This window comes from Monodelphis domestica, chromosome 6, assembly GCF_027887165.1.
Source record: "Monodelphis domestica isolate mMonDom1 chromosome 6, mMonDom1.pri, whole genome shotgun sequence".
Lineage (NCBI taxonomy): Eukaryota > Metazoa > Chordata > Mammalia > Didelphimorphia > Didelphidae > Monodelphis > Monodelphis domestica.
In genome coordinates, this window is record NC_077232.1 from 74,960,397 (window position 1) to 74,981,705 (window position 21,309).

At 35.3% G+C, this 21,309-nt stretch overlaps 1 protein-coding gene across 5 annotated transcripts in view; it reads right to left on the reverse strand.

Moving 5' to 3' along the window:
• Positions 1–21,309, reverse strand: part of ATRN (attractin) — a 230,099-nt gene that overhangs the window by 68,980 nt on the left and 139,810 nt on the right. The gene's annotated exons all lie outside the window — the stretch shown is intronic.

Below are 21,309 nucleotides of genomic sequence, written 5' to 3' on the forward strand. Positions count from 1 at the left end.
ACAAGTGATTGGTTCCTACTCTAAAATGCAACACAATGTATTATCATATAGCTCCCTACTAACCCCTAATGTAAAATTCAAACCTCTCAATTTAGTTTCAGATCCCACCTTTACTCTTACTATCCATATAAATGTCAGCAAGTTACTTCCTTGTGGACTTAGGGTTTCTCTTGTATAAAATGAGGTTGGATTCAGATATTCCTTAAAAATTCTTCCTGCTATAACATTCTATGATACTCTAGATCAGCAAGATATCTTTCATACTGTATAGAATGCCACCTAAGTAGGAATTCTCTGAATCATGCTTTAGAAAGTGGAGAATAAGAGATGGCCTAGCCAAACTCCTGTTATTTAAGATGGGAAAATCCCTAGAAAGGGGTAAATGATTTAATTAAGGTTATGAGAGAAGTCTTGATAGAGTTATTTCTAGAACCAAAATTTGTGAATGGAACTAGAGTTTTTCCCATTCTATGTATGACATCCTCAGTGAAATAGTTCTCAGTGAGAGAGTATAAATTCTATTGCTGTTTCTTAATGAACTCCAAAGAAAAATGGTACTATTGACAACAGGGCCAAACAAGGAGAGCTTTCCAGCCATTTTGTTTTAAATTTCTCTCTCTCCCTCACACATAAATACACAGCATCAAAATAAAGGTAAAACAATGAGGCTAGTTTAGACCTGAGTATCTTCCAAAATCAGAATCTCTCTTGTAAAGGGTTGATATGTTCCCTCTAGACTATCTGCTCTCAGATTAACTTTTTTGTTACTGGAATGGGCAGAAAAAGAAGCTCATGAAAGCCACACTCTTGAGGTCTATTGGTTAAAACACACTTCTAAATATCTGTGATTCTTGCTAAGGTTGCTTAAAGAATGGTGACTTAAAAGAGTAATTTTGCTTTAACAAGTTTCCCATGTCAAATTCTACCCATCTTCCAGTAAAATCTAGAGCTGTTCTATCCCAGTTAGATCAATAACTGACCAAGTCCATTTTCTAAAACTTCCTATTTCCTAAAGATAGGGAGGAAGAAGTAGTATATATTCCTAATCTTACTTTCACCATGCTGGCTCCGTGTCAAAACTAATTCTTTGTCTTCTTAATGTTCATAGTACTCTGCCTAGACCTTTTCTTTGTCCTTACTTCACTTTCCCTTATACTCCATGTATTTGGACACAATTCCCCTTCTCCCAAAAACTATAAGTTCTCTGAGAGTAGAATCTGAGTCTTAGCTTTCTATCCCCCAGCACAGTGCCTTTTGTATAGTATACATTTCATAAATGTTATCTCTCAAAATTTCTCTTCTAATTTAATTTGTATGAACCATAAAGTGCTACATAAATGACATATCACTAAATCACAATTGTCAGCTTTTATTAATTTGCCATTCTATAAGTGCCTGTGCTAGTTAAATGTCAAAATGAATAGGAAACATAGACAACACAAAGGAGTAAGAAATGGGCCTGCTTTCAAGAAGACCACAGTCTAATGGGGAATGCTAAATATATAAAAATTCAACAAATCAGAAAGTGTTAACTATATAGATGAGGGCATCTAGATGGTCTAGTGGATGAAGTACCAGATATAGAATCAGGAAGACTCATCTTTATGAGTTTAAATCAGTCTCAGACACAAACTAGCTGGACACGCCCCTTAACCCTGTTTGCCTCAGTTTGCTCATCTATTAAATGGGCTGAAGGAGGAAATGGCACACCATTCTAATATCCTTACTAAGAAAACTCTGAATGGGGTCATGAAGAGTTGACTGAAAATGACTATAAACAGCAACAAACTATATAGATGAACCAAAAATAAAGTGCTAATAGGTATCTATTTTGTATCTATTTTGTTTTTATATTATCTTCATTTTAAAATATATATGTATGTGTATAAATATCCAAAACACACACCTGCATATACACATATATATTGCACACACATATACAATATGTTCCTCTCACCTCCCCAGTGAGAGCCATTTTTCTCTATCATTTAATAAGCATATACCTATGTGCCAAACATTATGCTAGGAAGCTGGAATACAAAGAAAAAAAGGAAATTGTTCTTGCCTTCAAGAAGTTTGCATTCTATTCAGAGACAACAACTACACACAAACACAGATACATAAATATGTATACTTTTGTGATGTGTGGGTTGAATTTGGAAGGAAATAAGGGGCAGAGGTGAGGAGAGAATACAAATGTCAGGGACAGAAGACTGAGTGCTGTCAGTGAGGAATGGTAAAAGAACAGCCTGCAGCAAAGACAGCAATGTGTTACAAGCCTGGAAAGGGATCAGATTGTGAAGGACTTTTAAAAAGCCAGTTTATATTTGATACTGAATACAAAGAATAAAAAAGAAAAAAAAGCAGTTCTGTAAAATTAACCAGTACTTCAATTGGTTGTCACAGTGTACACAAAGTTCTATATTCCTAACTCTGAACATCTACCAAGAAGGCATGAAGGCAGGCAAATTTTCTAATCTTGTCTTTAGTGTCAAGTATGGCCACTGTAATTTTTCTCCCATTGCAATAATATTCTGTATTGTTCACATAACACAATTTAAAAAAATGATTTCCCAGTTTATGGGCATTTATCTTGTTTCCAGTTATACTCTCATAAAAGGTAATGAGATGAGTGTATTTTGTTGTTTCTGCAATGTTTCTTTCTCTTTGACCTTCTCCAGAGTATATGCATAGCAATAAGACCACTAGATAAAAATGTATGCATGTTGTACTTATTTTCTTAACATAATTCCAAATTGTTTTATTGGATGGTCTGACATATTGTTAGCTTTTCTAACAGTTTATTAGTGTGCCTGTTATTTCCAGAAGCCAACCAATACTGACTCCTCCCATCTTTTGCTATCTTTGCTAATTTGTTGGGTATCACCAAAAACATCCTTTCAGTGATTTAGACCAAGCTTTCATATGGTTTGCAATTCTTTCAACAAATGTTTATCCATATTCTTTGACCACTTATTCTCTTAGGAATTACTCTGTCTTAAATACCTGCATTAATTCTTTATGCATTTTGGAAATTAGATAGCTTCAAATGATAGTTTCTCCCTTGATCCTAATTGTATTGATTTTGTTTATGCAAAAATATTCCAATGTATGTAATTGAAATAATCTATTTTATCTTTTGTGACTGCCCCTATCTTAGGTTTAGTTAGAATGATCACCCTTACCATAACTGTGATGTTGTCTATGATAACTCCAAGTATGGGTGAAAAGTATTTGATTAGGTTATCATACTACTTTTTTTTAGTAGTATGACATTTAGCATTCTGTCATGTAGGTCAGGCATCCATTTTGATCTTAATGTGGTATATGGTACAAGCTGTTGGTCTAAACTTAATTCTTCCTAGACTACTTTCTAGTTTTTCCAATGGTTCATGACAAAAAGGAAGTTCTTTCTCAAGTAATTAATGTTCTGAGGTTTATCAAAAGCAGGGTTATGGAGTTTAGTTGTATGATTTTTCTTTATCTAGTTTGTTCCACTAGTTTACTTTTCTACTTTTTAGCCAGTGCCAAGTAGTTTTCAGTGCTTACTAAGAGAGAGAGTTTTAAGGAGGCATATATAATTTTCAGCTGAGTGTATCAGTTAAGTCTTCTTGGAGAAAGAAGCACTAGAGCTAAGTTTTGAAAGGAGCTTTTTTTTTTCTAACATTTTTTTATTTGGTCATTTCCAAACATTGTTCATTGGAAACAAAGATCATTTTCTTTTCTTCCCCCACTCCCCTCCCATAGCCGACACACGATTCCACTGGGTGTCAGACATATTCTTGATTCGAACTCATTTCCATGTTGTTGGTATTTGCATTAAGAGTGTTCATTTAGAGTCTCTCCTCAGTCATATCCCCTCCACCCCTGTAGTCAAGCAGTTGCTTTTCCTCGGTGTTTTTACTCCCACAGTTTATCCTCTGCTTGTAGATAGTGTTTTTTAGATTCCTGAAGATTGTTCAGGGACATTGCATTGACCCTAATGGAGAAGTCCATTACCTTCAATTGTACCACAGTGTATCAGTCTCTGTGTACAATGTTTTCCTGGTTCTGCTGAAAGGAGCTTTTAACAGGTGAAAATGGGAACAGGGTGACTGCATAGCAGATCTGTGGGATACTGTGAGCAAAGGGAAAGAGGCAGCAAGAAAGGATGAGCCTGGTTGGGGGAATAATGGGTAAATTCTTGCTGACTAGAATTCTGTGAAATGAGACTGCAAAGTAGACTGCAGATAAATCATTGAAGATCTTGAATGCCAGACAAGAAGCTTGAAAATTATTTGCTAAGCAAGGAGGAGGACGGTAATGTTATGTGATCAAAGTAATGATACAAGTGCCGTGTATTAGTAAGACTACTCAAGGAGGATGTATAGGATGGATTGGAGAAGGAAAAGTAGAGGCTAGAAAATCAGTTAGAAAGGTTGCTGTAATAACCCCAAATTCACATCTCCAGCATGAATCTTTCCCTTAAGATTTGGTCTTGAAGCTCTAGTTGCCTGATCTAGATCCCTTCTTGGATGTCTCTGAAATTTAAAATGTCCAAAAACTGGACTCAAGATCTGGGCCCCCAAACCTCCCATTTTATGGAAGACATAATTTTGCTCCCAGTTACCTATGTGCCATCTTTAACTTCATCTTCTCTAAATAAACTTCGGTTCTCTAATAACCTGTCAAGTCTTGTCAGTACTGTCTCTACATTATCTTTGGGCTCTGTTGTTTGCTCTTCACTCATGTGGCCACCAACCTAGTTTAAGTACCATCACTTGTCAAGCAGACCACTGTAATAAGCTCTCCAGTTGGTCTCTGCCTCTGAAGTCACACTCCCAACTCAACCACAACATAGCTGACACAATAATCTTCCCAATGCATGACTTCTAACCATGTTACTACTTCCCTCCTTGAGGACTGTCAGTGGTTCCTACTGCCCATAGGACAAAATATAAACTTGGCCTAACATTTAAGGTACTCCTAGTTCGGGCTCAAATCAGCTCCCCCCCCCCCAAACTACACATATATTTTTTCTTTCAATTATATTAAAGACAATTTTTAACATTTTTTTTAAATTGAGTTTCAAATTCTCTCCCACCATCCTCATTGAGAAGGCAGGCAATTTAATATAGGTTATACATGTGCAGTCACGGAAAAATATAATTTCATATTAAGAAAACACTGACAAAACCCCCACAAAACAAAGAAAAAACCAGAATGCTTTGATCTGCATCAAAATCTTATAAAACAAATAATTTTGATTATATTAAATTTAAAATGTTTTATGCAAACAAAACTAATGTAATCAAGACTAGAAGCAAAACAACAAACTGAGAAAAAAATTTTATAACGAATGGCCCTGATAAATGTCTAATTTCTTAAATTCTGAAGAAATCAGTCAAATTTATAAGAATATAGTCCATTCTCTCCAATGACAAATGGTCAAAGGATACAAACAAGCAATTTTCAGAAGAAGAAATCATGCAGAAAACCAACCTTGGGGAGAAAGGGCCACAAACCCCACTCCCACTGACCCACAGCCATTCCTAGGACAGACAAGAGAGGCAGGATGTATAGGAGAGATGAAGCAGATCACCTCATTTGGAATTCAATGAAGACAATCCCCTAGCTCTCAGAATTCCAGTGTCCTTTCAAGGCAGCAATTTGGCTTCTAGCCTAGCTCCCTAAGCCCTCTTGGGGAGGAGCAACCTTCATGCAAAAAAGCCTCCCAAATGCCATCCACTTTCCCCCACTAAAGCTAACCATCAGTGATGGACAGGTACGCCCAAGAGAGTCAGAAATAGTAGCACCCTATCCCTCTTTCTCCCAGGGCCACTAATTCTGCTACCAACTCAGATTGCACAGCTACTTTCTGGGGAGGCAACCCTTATGTGACTTTTTCAATTCTTCTACAGGAGCTTTAATCCCCTCCTCTTTGGCAGCCAGAGCTACTTACAACTTGGGGGAGGGGGAGAGTTCTTATCACCAAAGTCCTTGGCATTTCCAAATGCTTCAATATCAGAAAAAGATTTTTTTAATCAATGGAAATAACATTAAAGAAGCATTGCCATCTATTTGACATTATATCCTAAGAATGATCAGGCTTTCCATCTAACTTACAACAGAACCTTTCTATGCGTTTTTACCCTGTGTGAGAATGTACTTATGAGCAAATCACTTAACCTGAGTTTCAGTTTCCTTGTCCATAAAGTGGGAATGAGCATAGATGTGTTCCTTATACAATTATTTCAAGGTAAGTAGTTATAATATTTTATAACCTGAAAAATAGCAGATTTGAGCATTTTCTTTGTTTATCTTCCAAGCTTAGAATGTTTTCTCTCCTCATCTCTACCTCCATGGCTTCCTTTAAGTGCCAGCTAAAATCCTATCTTCTACAAGAACCTTGCCTTTTCTCTGTTGATTACCTCTAATTTATCCTAACCAAAACTTATTTGTAGATAGCTACATGCTTGATGTTTCCCCCATTACACTGTCTTGTCTTTTGCCTTCCTTTGTGTCCCCGGTGCAAACCACAATATCTGGCACACAGTAAGTGCTTGATAAATGTTTATTGACTGACTAATTTGTAGCATCACAGATCTGGAATATCATATATATTTCCAGCTGAAAGGTACAAAAGCCAAATGATTTTTTAAGTCTATTCCTTCTCTAGGTCTTATAGACAAAGGGAGGTTAAGCACAAAGAAGAGGTTTTTCTGAAGCTGCCAACTGCCCCTGTTCAGTAAATTAACAGCCATAATCACCATCAAGAATCATACTCAAATGTTTGTTACCAAAGGAAAACTTGTAATGTTGTCTTGTCTTTTGGCTAAACCTCAAGTGAATTTTCTGAAAAGTTTCTAAGTTAGCAACCATTCTGAACTAGCTATACAAATATTTGTAACAACATTCATTAATTTTTAAACTTAGCTTTGATTTATCCATTTAACTGAGATATTCGTTTTAGCATTATGCTCCATCGTAACTGTAATTCTCCACAAAGTCATCTGCTTTAAAAGAATGGAATGATATGGTTGGGAGGGAGGAAAGTTTTCCATCCAAAATGTTATTTTAAAACCTAATAGTTAGGCATTCTTGCTACCACACACAGATTTCAACTGGGATATGCCAAGGTTTGAAGTGAAAACACACCTTAATGTGAAACCTAAAATTCATATTTTCCACAGCTCAGATTCTAAAATATTTGAGTTTTAGCTAGCAAACTTCCTGAGAGTCCTTAAAAATATCCTCCCTTCTCTGGAACCTCAAATACATTCATACTGGTGAGCTGTTTCAAGTTATCTTGAGTTTGGCAGCAGAGATGCTAAAATAAACAGAGTATAAAGTTTTAGCCTGGAAGTCACTTGTTAATATGTCTGCTAAATGGGTTTAAGTACTCAATGACCAATATATTTAAAAGAAAAAAAGATTAACTTTCCAGATCAAAGACATAAAAGACAGGAAAAAGGGAGAAAGTATGACTTTTCATTAAATGTTGCTTCACTAACCACTTCATATTTCTTCACAGACAAAATGAGTATTGAAACCCTAATTTGTTTGTTTTCTGCAAGAAAACTTCAATGATTTTTTTTTTTTACAGCAGTATAAAACCGAGCCATCATTAGGTGACTGGTTAGCAAAAGTACTAAGGCTCAAGAGACCCCTAAACTGGCTCACCACAAGCAGCTCAGGAATCTTCCTGGGAGACCTACAGGTAAAGACAGAACCCAAGCTGACTGAGATGAACTGAAATATACCTATATAGGAAAGAAGAGTAAATTTGACAAAGCTGGATAGGATTTGCCTATTCTAAATTCACTGTAGACTTTAGAAAACAAGATCTTGAGACTAGAATGATTTGTCTAAAAACACACAATACAGAGATTGTGACAGAGATGAAATTTGAAATCCTTCTATTGTGACTTCTGACAGGGACACTCTTCACTACAAGACTTTGTACAAACCACTATTATCAAAGTGCTCAGCAATTCAAATACTTGAGAATATAAAGCCATTATCCTCTACAAACAAGGCAGAAATTTAAAAAAAATTTTTATTCCCATAGCAAAGGCTGTTTCTTTCCTATTTTTCCTTTTCTTTTGATGCTACCCCAATGGAGCCAGGCATTCCACAGGTAAGCAAAACCCCCTCTGCCCACAGAAAGAGAAACTTCTCTAAGTCTTCCTAGTTTATGTCAATGCCATCCATGCCCCTCCATAAATATTTCAGAGAATATACCCAGTGCACTGAGAACCCTTGAGTTTCTATTTGTTATTATCCCCCCCCCCAATTCATAAATGCCCTTAAAAAAATGCTTACCTTCTGTCTTAGAATGAATACTAAATTATCAGTTCCAAGGCAGAAGAGTGGTAAAGCCTAGGCAATGTGGGTTAAGTGACTTGTCCGTGGTCACATAGCTAGGAAGTGAGGCCAGATTTGAGACCCAGGACTTCCTGTCTCCAGGGTCTGGCTCTCTATCCCCTGAGCCACCTTGCTTTACCCAGAGATGCCCATTTGAAGTCAAGTTTAAGAAATGTTCATTAAAATAATGATGAATAAGTCATACATCATCTGAGTCTTTAGAGAACAGATGCTACATTAAAAAAATTAAAAATTAATTTAACAAATGCCTTTTGGGAAAAGCTACCTCTTTCTGTGACAAATATATGAACACATCTTTGTTATCATTTACACAGCATTAATAAGAGTATCATTTGCTCATTAAAGTATCAAAAGGGCAGGGAAACTTTTTTCTATCTTGTTAACCATCTAATCTACTAACCTTCTCAGCTCAAAAGAAATGAGTTACAATATATTTAGGGTATTCAATTTTAGGAAATAAAATTGAAAATATATTAAGTACTTAATATGTTTGTGATCCTATGTTTGGTAATGTGGATATAAAGGTGACAGACAACACAGTCAATACCCCAAGGAGTTCCAATCAAATATCAACACACACACACACACAACTATGACAAGAAAGAGTAAGACCAGGAGGACAAAGGAAAGTCCCAGTCAAGTATTATAGGAAAATTTTAGGAGGAAGTAATCACTCTAAGTTGGATGTATAAGAAATGGCTTTATGAAAGAAAAACATGGTACCTGAGTTGGACTTTGAAGGCAAAGGATTTCAAGAAGCATCAGTGAAGAGAGACCATAATCTAGAATTAGGACTAGCCTACACAAAAATAGTGGATGGAAAGAGTAGACTGACATTAGGAAACAGCTGTAGTTTAGTTTAGAGAGAAGAGTGCTGGGGGGGTGGGGGGGGGAGATAGGGAATTTTAGATGTCAGACTGTGTATATTATTTTATTCTTTGGGAAACCTCGTAAAGGATAGGGAGACCAATTACAAGGCTACTAAAATATTCTAGGGAAGAGGTGAAGAGTGCCTAAATTAGGGAGGAGGTTATGTGTGTACAAATAACTTTAATACAAAAGGCAGTATGATAAGAACAATGAAGAGATCTGGATATGGTACTAAGAACAGGAAGTTGTATGTGGAGATTGAGACTAAGAACCTAAAACCAGGATCTTGGGATTTGAAGTCTAAAAATTTAGTATCTCGTTTCTTTCTAAAAATCAGATGAAAAAGGCAGAACCAAGTATCTCATATAAGGCAGGGTTGGCTAGCTTTCTACTTTTCAGATACAATGGAAAATGGTGCTAAATTAGGATGTCAGAATCTATCCCAAAATAATAAAATTAAATCTTTATAGACAAATGATAATATAATGTAAGGTCCAAGCAGATATGAAATAAATTAGTTGATAGGAAGGACTGGAATTCCAGTTATAAAAGATACACAAGGCAGAAATGCATGAAATACTTTTGCCACGGTTATGTGACTCCGGTGGAACATTTTATTTTATTTTATTTTATTTTATTTATTTAAACCCTTACCTTCTGTCTTAGAATCAATACTATGTATTGGTTCTAAGGCAGAAGAGTGGCAAGGGCTGGGCAATGAGGGTTAAGTGACTTGTCTAAGGTCACACAACTAGTAAGTATTTGAGACCAAATTTGAACCCAGGTCCTCCCATCTCTAGGCCTGGCTCTCAATCCACTGAGCCACCTAGCTTCTGGTGCAACATTTTAAAACACTATTAACTCAAACGACCATGTTACTATTACTTGTTCTATAAAGTTAAGATGATAGAAGAAACCAGAGGCCTGGGAGGGTCACAGGCTGTACAAAAGAGAATCACATACATCTCCAGAATTGTGTTTTGAATAGCACACTGTTGATAAGAAAAATAAAGGTAATAAAAAAAGAGAAAAAAGGACTTAAATTAGGCAATGAGGAAACTAAACAATTGCTCTTTGTAGACAATATATATGATGGTACACTTAGGAGAATCCTAGAGAATCTATTAAAAAACTAGTTGAAATAATAACTTTAGCAAAGTTGTAGGATACAAAAATAAATCCATGTAAATTGTCAGCATATTTACATATTACCAACAAAGTCCAACAGTAAGAAACAGTAAGAAAAATTCCACTTAAAATAACTCTAAAACTATGGGAGTAAAAACACTGAGAAAAAGCAACTGCTTGGCTACAGGGGGGAAGGGGATACGACTGAGGAGAGACTCTAAATGAACACTCTAATGCAAATACCAACAACATGGAAATGGGTTCGAACCAAGAACACATGTGATACCCAGTGGAATCGTGCGTCAGCTATGGGAGAGGTGGTGGGGGGAAGGGGGAGGGGGTGGGGGGAGGAAAAGAAAATGATCTTTGTTTCCAATGAATAATGTTTGGAAATGACCAAATAAAATAATGTTTAAAGTGGAAAAAAATAATTAGCAGAGACTAAAAAAAAAAAACTTTAGACAACATAAAATACCTCTGAGTCTACTTGCTAAGAAAAACACAGAAATTATATGAACACAATTACAACATACTTTTCACACAAATAAAGTCAGATCTACCTAGCTGGAAAAGTGTTTATTGCTTAAGGGTAGTGGGGTAATACAATAAAAATTATAATTCTACTTACATTAATTTATTTATTCAGTGCCATACCAATCAAACTACCAAAAAATTATTTTATAGAGCTAGAAAAAATGAGTTCATCTGGAAGAACAAGAAGTCAAGAAGATCAAGGGAATTAATGAAAAAAATTTGAAGGAAGGTAGCTGAGTCATAACAGATTTCAAACTGTACTGTAAAAAAAAATAATCTGGCACTGGTTAAGAAATAAAAGGGTAGATCAGTGGAATAGTTTAGATACACATTATACAACTATAAATGACGATGGCAATCTAGTGTTTGAGAAACCTAACAATCACAGCTTTTGGGACAAGTACTCACTATTTGACAAAAACTGCTGGAAAAATTGGAAAATTTTCTGCCACACAATTGTATGGCAAAAACCAAGAATAGACCATTATCTCATAACTAGAATCAAGAAATGGTCAAAATAGGCATATGATTTAAATATAAAGGCTAATATCACAGCAAATTAAAGGAGAATGAAATAATTTACATTAGATCTATGGGGAAGGAAAGAATTGATGACCAAACAAGAGAGAGAGACCATTACACATTGTGAAATGAATAATTTTGATTATATTAAATTTAAAAGGTTTTGTACAAATAATACCAATGCAACTAGTATTAGAAGGGAAACAACAAAGTGGGGAGATTTTTTTTACAGCAAATTTCTCTGATAATGATCTCCTTTCTCAAATACAGAGAGAACTGAGTTAAATTTATAGGAATATAAGTCATTCCCCAATTGACAAATGGACAAAGGATCTGAATAGGGAGTTTTCAGACAAAGACATCAAAGCTCTCTATAATCATATGAAAAAAATCTTCTAAAACACTATTAGAAAAATGCAAATTAAAACAACTCTGAGGTACCACCTTACACCTATAAAATTGGCTAATGTGACAGTAAAGAAAAGTGATAAATGTTGGAGAGGTGTGTCAAAATTGGGACACTAATGCACTGTTAATGGAGTTTTTAACTGATCCAACCATTCTAAAGAGCAATTCGGAACTATGCCCAAAAGATTATGAGACAGAGACAGAGGGGGAGAGAAAGAGAGAGAGACAGAGACAGAGACAGAAAGACAGAGAGAGAGAAGGACCTGTTTGTACAAAAATATTTATAACAGATCTTTTGTGTGGTGGCAAAGGATTGGAAATTGAAAGGATATCCATCAATTAGAGAATGGTTGAATAAATTGTGGTATATGAGGTAGCCAGGTGGCTTAGTAGATAGAGTACCAGGACTAGAGAGGGAAGGACCTGGGTTCAAATCTGGATTCAGATGCTTCCTAGCCCTGTGAGTCTGGGCAAGTCACTTAACCCCAATTACCTAGCCCTTACTGCTGTTCTGCCTTGGAAATAATACTTGTATTGATTCTAGGGCAAAAAAGTAAGGGGTTTGTTTTTTTTTAAATTGCGGTATATAATTACAATAGAATACTATTGTATTACATAAGGCATGATGAGCAGTATGATTTCAGAAAAAAACTGGGAAGACCTACATGAACTGATGCAGAGTGAAGTAAACAGAACCATGAGAACATTTATATAGGAACAGCAATGTTGTATTATACTCAACTGTGAAAGATTTAGCTTATCTCAGCAATACAATGATCCAAGATAATTCTGAAAGACCTGCGACAGAGAATGCTATCCACCTCCAGAGAAAAAACTGATAGTCAGGATGCAGGTTGAAGCATATTATTTTTCACTTTATTTTATTTGTGTGTTCTTAATTTTGGGATTTTGGTTTTATATCACAACATGACCACTACAAAAATATGTTTTGCATGATCACACATGTGTAACCCATATCAAATTGCTTAGTATTTCAGTGAGAGAGGAGGAAAGGGAAGAAGGGAGAAAATTTGGTTTGGGAAACTTATGTTAAAAATTGTAATTATAAGTAATTAGGAAAATAAAATAATAAAAATAATAATAAATTTTAAAAGAATGGTAGGTTTCTAAGTAAGTCAACTATTTTCTGCCTTATAAGAAAACAAAAAATGAAGAAAAAGGAGCATGTCTACAGTGTCCTAGTCTATTTGTTGACATTTCAGTAAGAAGATTCATTTCTTGGCATCTGGGGATTTCCCAGGAGGTAACATTTTTTCTTTCCCCTTAAATTCACATGCTGCCCAGAAGCTATTAGGCTTCCTGGAATTTATATTGAGAAGTTCAGATGTTTCAGCAATAATTTTTAAATACCACAAGTCTCTGCTAACACTTCTTTTTGCCAAACCCCTTTCAAACATCTCAAGGTTCACCTTCCAGATGAAGCCTTCCCACATTAGTTTCCGTTTCCAGAGAAAGAGCAAAATTAAGATTTAAAGTCTTCAAAATCTGATATTTGTATTCAAATATTCCTTTCTCTTTGAATTTTGGGATCCTCCAGGGCAAAAGCCATGTTTCCATTTCTTTGTACTAAGTACCAGTGCAGTACTTAGAACACTTTGATCATATCATTCTGACTTTAATAAACAAGAACAAAAAAAAAATCTAATGGTATAGCAATTTAACATCTATATTGCCTACAGCACAGAAGCCTGATGAGCCATCTTTCTAATGAAGTGATCCTTTACTAGGTATTATTGGCCCCTCTTCCGGCTACCTGGGAAAAGAGCAAACCAACCACAGTTAGACCTGTCAATGTGTGGCCTTGAGTAAATCTCTTCCCTTCTCTGGGCCTCAGTTTTCTCCTATGTAAAACAACGGGTGGGGGGATGGACTATCTATCATATTCCTTTCAATGGTCCAACTCATAACAAGTATTTGGTTATAATCTCTGGCCATGGAGCAAAAGAAAACTAAATGACCCATAAAGAAATCAAACATTCTGAGCATTATTAGTACTATATAATCTAATGACAATGGAAAGAATGCTGGGTTTAGAGTCAGAGAACCTAGGGGAAAATCCCAATTCTTTGCTCTGTGAACTTGGGAAATAACTTAACTTTTCTAGGCTTCCATTTTTGTTATCTATAAAACGAAGGGGTTTGAACTAGAGTAGGAGTTCTTAAATGTTTTTATATCATTTTTTTCCTTGATCATCTAATGAAGTCTATGTGTTTTTAAATACATAAAATAGGAAACAAATTATATTAGAATAAAGATTTAATTTTTTTTCCCCAACTAAGATCATAAAATCCTCTGAAATCTGAGAGTAAGTATACCACAGGCAAAGAATCCTCATACTAAATGATCTCTAAGGTTCCTTTTGAGGTATAAATAGCAGGTCCTATAAACCTCAGTAAATATGATCAAATGTCAAATACTGCAAATAACAACACTTAGAAGGGAATCATCCCAAAATTGCTAAAAATATAAATAATTCAAATGAAGCTAAAGGCCTTTATAACTTGCTTTCCTTTATCTCACACTTTTCCAGTCTTCTTATTTTACAACCCACCACAAATCACAAATCTTACTACTCTTCAATTCAATGACATTAACTTTGTTCCAATAAGACACTTCATCAACCAACTTCAGACCTTTTCACAATGGGATACTCTCCCTCTTCATTTCCAATTCCTGGCTTTCCTGATTTATTTCAAGTCTCAGCTAAAATCCTACCTTTTACAAGAAGTCTTTCCTAATCCCTTTTAATTCTAGTACCATCCCTCTGTTGATTATTTCCCATTTATCCTCTATACACTTTGACAGTACACAGCTGTACATGTTGTCTCTCCCATTAGACTCTAAGCTCCTTGAGAAGAGGGACTGTTATCTGTCGTTCTTGTATCCTCTATACTTAGCACAGTGCCTCATACATGGGAGAACAAAATAAATGTTTGTTGATTGAAATAACTACAGAGGAAAAATAGAAGGCAGATTAATGAATTAATATATAGCAGAATTCAGGCTCTGCTCACATATATTTATAAATCTGAAGAGTACAATCACTTCCTAAAAATTCTAGTTGTTTGTTCTCCTCCCAACCCTGAAATTATTTTCATTAGCTTGTACTTGTTTCCTCCCTGTAGAATATCAACATCTTGAATAAAAAGAGAATGTTTGCTTTTTGTCTTTGTAACCCTAGCAGCTAGTACACAGAAACTCTATATAAATGTTTGTCACATTGAACTAATCCACAAAGATGAAAGGGAAAGTGTAAATAAAAATAACATCTTAGTCATCTTTTTTAAATATAACCTTTCAACCTAAAAGAAAATAATAATAGCATCCATATAGCACTTTACAGTTTACAAAGTACTTTACAAATATAATCTGGTTTTTATCCTAATAAAAAAACCTAGGAGGTAGGTATGAGGATTATCTTCATTTTACAGATGAGGAAACCGAGATACAACTTATTTGTATATAGTACAAAGTGACTTGCCCAAAGGTCACAAAGCTAGCAAGTGTCTGAAGCTATTTGTGAACTCAGATCTTCCTGACTCCAGTTCAGAACTCTATCGACTGAGCTATCTAGCTTTCTTCTAAGTAAAAAAAAAAAATTCTACAAGTAAAAAAATGAAATAAATTCCCTCTTGTTTTTAATGGACTGTGTACTTAGAAATAACTATATTGCACATTTCTCACTGTTTCAATTGCAAGAGAGAAGAAAACAGGTCAGTATTAGCTCAAGAACAATTAGATTTTAGAATATTGGGAAATTTCTAAAAGTCCTTGACTGAGGAAATTCCACAAAATTTTAGGAAGTCATGATCTAGATGATTGTTTTTATGAAGAGTAAAGCCCTAATATATGGGACAGAAACTCCCTTAGTACCCTCAGGGAACACCAAGGTACCATGGTTATTGGGAGACAGAAAAGGGAAGAAAAGAGACAATTGGAAAGAGCAGGCAACACACTAATTTTCAGAGCCTTCTGAAACATGGAAAGTGTGGTAACTCCTACTGGATAAAAACTTGTCTTCAAGGTCTGAAGTAGCATTTTGTGAAATAATCTTAAAAAGAAGAAAATATTACTAATAGGTATTTAAAAAAAAAGAAAGAAAACTCCAGAGAGGAAGAAACTACTGTTTTGTTTTGTTTTAAAGAATCCTTTAACAATAATTCCAATATGAGATACCAATTTGTCCCCCTGGCTCATGTATTTATTTCCATAGTGACTAGAACAAGGTAATCATGGAGTATATTGATTCACTAATACCTATATTTGGGTGAGAGGAAGCAGATGAACTAAAAATTCTAGCCACTGATTTGCTAAAAAAAGAATAAGGAGAGAAAAATTACAAGCCAGAAAAATAAAATATAGATAAATAAAAGACTCTAGAGAATGAGCAGCCTAGGAACTAAAAATGCTTTAAAGATAGTCCTAACAGACTGCCATCCCACAGAAGTCAGAATATACAATACAGGTACCTTTCCCTGTGCCATTTTTAGTCAGATCAGGAAGGGGCTCAGGGAATGAAGAACAATTTTGCTGTGTTAATCTACTTAAAACTGAATTAAAGGATATTTGTTAGGGTGAGAGGTAGAAGGAGGAAGGTCAAATCTTGTTACTATGCCTTCCATTATCATTTATGTATGGTCTGATTTGTAATTTGTTTGAATGAGTGTTATTGCCCTGGTAGAGAAACCTGAGAACTGATGATGCTACAAGAAACCACTCATTCTAGGTCACTTTCCTGGATTCCATGAGGCAGCATGGGGGAACAAAGGAAGGAAAATTAAAGATATAGGTACCCAAGTGGATTCTCTCACTTGGTGGTACTTTGATCTTTAAGCAAGTTACAACCTTTGAGGTCCTGTTTTTAGAGGGAATGACCTCTAAAATGCTCTGAGCGTCATCTCAATGGTCCCTTCTAATGTTAATTAGAATGTTAAACAATTCTGCTGATAATGGGGAAAATGAAACATGGCTGATTTAGAATTACTGCCAGATGGATTAACAAGTACTTGCTATCTCAGTATCCAGAGACATTCCTGAGGGATAGAAGAAAGTAATAATTTTTCAAACATGCACTAAGGGAGCTGAAGATCTAACTGGGAAAATCAAAATTTCTACACACAAAAAACATAATGAATATGAGATAACATGAAATTAAGATTGTATGGTATAGCTATGAGTGGACACAAGGGGTTAGAAAAGGGAGATATATGGAAGTTGAAACTAATAGAATTGGATATAGAAGATGCTGGATTCAAGTCAAAAGTCAAGCATCTAAGCCCTGGCTCTGTCACTTACTAGATTATTTGCTTTGTTGAGCCTCAGTTTCCTCCTTTGCGAATGTCAATACTTCACAATAGCAGTGATTTCATCAGTATAGGTCTTCTATCAATTAATAGAAATTCCAGACCACTCATACCTCAGAATAAAAATCTTCCTAAGTTGCTGAAGTAAAAAACTATAATTCCATGATGGTCACTTTTCTAGCAAGCATGTGCTAGAACACAGATCAGCGCTTTTCATTCCCTCATGCTCCTCAGGCCCAGTATGTGAGCCCCCAGAACTAGTTCTTGGGGAGACAAGGAAGAGATGTACATGGGTTGTTGTCAAGAACATACTTCTAGCCTTCCCAGTATACCAAAATGTGTAATATGTCAAGTTAGTAAATCACCAGCATTTATTACATGCCTTCTGTGGGCTGGGCACCAAGCCAATTGCAAAGAAAGACCAACAGTCCATTTTCTCTCTATTGCTATAGATTTAGAGCACCTAAGCCTGTGTCTATACCATGCTGAGGCAAATATGCTAGAGATAGCAATTCTTTCACATTGTGTTAAATATCATGGTGTATGCTTAAGTTCTTTACTACAAAATGCTAGAAAATTCTAAGTTATTATCATCATTAAACATAAGGGAAGATTTATCTTTTATGTTTGTTATAGTTCTGGTTTAAGAGAAGGAAGCAAAACTACCTCTGGAAATTTCTTCTATGTGAATCAGCAGTTTTCAAAAGGACAAATGTGACATATCAACAAGTATGTGAAAGGATGCTACAAATCACACAAAAAAATATGAGAAATGCATACTAAAACAATTCTTAAGATTTCACTTCATACTCATCAGATTGGTAAAAATGATATACAAAAATATAAAAAAGTATATACAAAAATGGCAGACATTGAAGTTGGTGAGAAGACAAGTACTACCCCATTTGGTGAAGCTATGAATTGAACTAGACATTCTGGAAAATGGAGTTGTACTAGAAAAATCAATAAACTGACCCAGTGACACACCATTAGTACACATGCACCTCAAGAAAGTCAGAGAGAGAAAAAAAATGTGCTCCATATACAAAAAAATTATTTAAAGTCAATAAATTGGAAAATAGCTGGATAAATTTTGGTATATGAATGTAATGGGATGTGATTGCATTGATTAATACAAAGAATTCAGAAAAATATGGGAAGATCTGTATGAACTGAGGAAGGGCAAAGTAAGTAGAATGAAGAACTATTAACACAATGAATACAACACTATAAAGAAAAACAATTATGAAAAGTACTATTAAGAGAAATCATTAAAAATATTAAAAGACTTATGAAGATGAATATGTATTTGTGCATTCTGCACACCTATGAGAAAAAGACCACTGACAAGCAAACAGACATTAGGAATTTATTCAAAGGACACTTCTACAATTTGGAAGAGTCAACAAATCTACATAAACAGCGATAAAAAATGAGAAATTATGTTGAAATGGAAAATCTAAGGCCACTGAAAGAAACTGAATTCTCAAAGAGAGATATTTTGGGGGACAACCTGGTAGCAAAGTGCATAGAGTGCCAGAACTAGAATCTGGAGGACTTGGGTTCAAATCTGACCTCAGAGATTTTCCCAGCTGTGTGACTCTGGGCAAGTCACTTAACCCCAACTGCCTACCCTTTACTGCTCTTCTGTCTTGGAAATGATACTTAGGCTTGATTCTCAGGATACCAAATATTGATTCTAAGACAGGAGGTAAAAAAAAGATTTTGTTTAGTACACAGTTTTTTTCTTGCTAGTCACAAGACCCCACTGCCACTCCCAGTTGGCCCCTTCCCCCACAAACTGTCAGTCTTATTTCCTTTCCACAATCCTAATTCTTGAAAATTTTATATTTGAAGCCTGGGTTTGAGTTCCAGTATGGACCCACACTTTGTAACTACTGGCAAGTGATTAATTGCTTTAAGTCTGAATTTTCCCACCTGTAAAATAGGTATAAAAACATTTTCTCAGGGCTTTTATCACAAAAGTTTTGTAAATAGTAAAATGCCAAATAAATACTGATTAAGAGTATTCTTGTAAAGAAAAACTCAATACTATACTGGTTAGGTCAACAAAATTTTCTTCTTGCTCAGAACAACCATTAAAAAGTGTTCTCTAAACATCAATCTCAACACTTCCATGAAATGTCTAGCCTTTGGTTTGAATGGATATTTTGGTAAATAAAATCTGTTCCACTGACCTCCAAACACAGATCTCTTAGATATAGTAAAATTTAAAGAGAGACACACTCCATGCAGAGGACTTTTATATTACATTTAGAGAGCCTCTTCCATTGCTCAAGACAATAATTCAATTTCAACTCTTTAACACATTTTTATGTGTTATCCACTATGCACTACTTTCCATCTAACCAAACAAGCCCATCTGTCTATCCATCCTTTAACCTAAACCAGACCTATACAAATAAGGAGGTGGGAAGAAAACAGCTCAGGTCTTCTAGCTCCCCTAAATCAGGCCTGAATTACTTAAGAGAGCAAATGAAGCATGTATGTATCAGTCTTTCAAAAACAGGCTCAGTTAAACATACATTCTTTGTATTTGGTTAAAAAGTTGAAGAATTAAAACATCAAAATTAGTGTCTGCAAAGATGCTAGAGTAAGCTTCAAATCCCCTCTTTTAAGCAAGTTATTCATTTGAACTTTCTAAATATGAAAAATCATTTGGGGCTTTGCCTCAAAAGCCCTTCAGTTTAGGATTACCAATTTAAAAGTGTGAATGTTTATAAACATTTCAAGGAGGGGCCAGAGGTTCCTTTGGTCAGCTGCATGTCCAACACTCTTTTAGTTTTTTAAAACTGAGAGTGGTGGGAGGACAATGCTTTAGTTTACATACAATCTGACTCAATAGCTTTTTCTCACTGTCTTCCTCAAGTTACATTTGTAGGACTACTTACTTCTAAGGCCTCAAGAAACAACAGCAGATCTATCTATCCTCTACAGAAGGATAGATCTAGGATTGAAATAGCATAAGAAGATCATAATTCCCCTTTTTCATGTCTTTTTGAGTGCTGCTCACACCTGCACAATTATGTATTAGCCACAAGGAACAACCCACAGCAAACTGGCTTCCATTCTGAGCACTTTACACCATCCAAGCTCTAAAAGTCAAGGCCTAATGGGGTACAAAGGGAGCTAACACAAATTAATTTCACTTCCAAGGCCAAGTACACATACAGTAGTAATGCAATCCTATTTAAGAAAATTGCCCCAGCATATTTGCAGCAGTTGTACCAAAGAGTATAAAGCTACATTTGTAACAAGACTTACCTGATTTTTCAAAGAAAGCTTGGCAAACGAAATGGTAAGCATATCATAGTTTATTTTCTAATATTCTCCCTCCTGATGCTGCTTTCCTAAGTGGTTCTTACTCTGCATAGCAATCCGGGCAAAGGCACCAAAAAAATGAGCGAGAAAAACTATTTCCCTCCATAATGTAGCTCTGATTCTTACATCCAAAATGATTATTTCCCCAAAGTGTGTATGGGGGACTTGGGGGAGGGAGGAGACACCCTACACCAATATACCCTCTAAAACCACTTCAGTTACTTTTAAGAGGTGGAGCAACAGGGTATGAAAAAAAAATAACCCAGAACTCAGCATTGGCAAAAGCACAGCTATCTCTAGTACAAAAGTCCATTTATGTGCACAGAGTCCTCTTTCCAAAGGGGAAAAAAGCCAGTAGTAAAAGACAAGATTTTCAACAAGAACCTTAATACTTTTCAGTAATAAGTCTAAAGTTCAATTGTGTTTTTTTTTTTAAACTAGATATTAGATATTCCAGGGAAATAGAACCAACAATGGAGCTATAAATTGGTGAAGCTATTCTGGAAAGCAGTTTGGAACTTTACCCAAAATATCACTGAACTTGTATTCCCTTTGATCCAGTGATCCTACTACTCTCAGCCTATATCCCAGAGATCAAAGAAAGAGTAAGAGGATCCATGTGTATAAAAATATTTATAGCAGTGCTTTTTATAGAAATAAAGAACTGGAAACCATGGGTGAATATCCACCAATTGGGAAGGGTTAAACAAATAATGGCAAAAAAATGAACAAATAAAACAAACCAAGCAAGATTCTTATGAACTGATGTAAAATAAAATGAGTAGAACCCAAAGAAAAACAAGCTTTGTAAAGA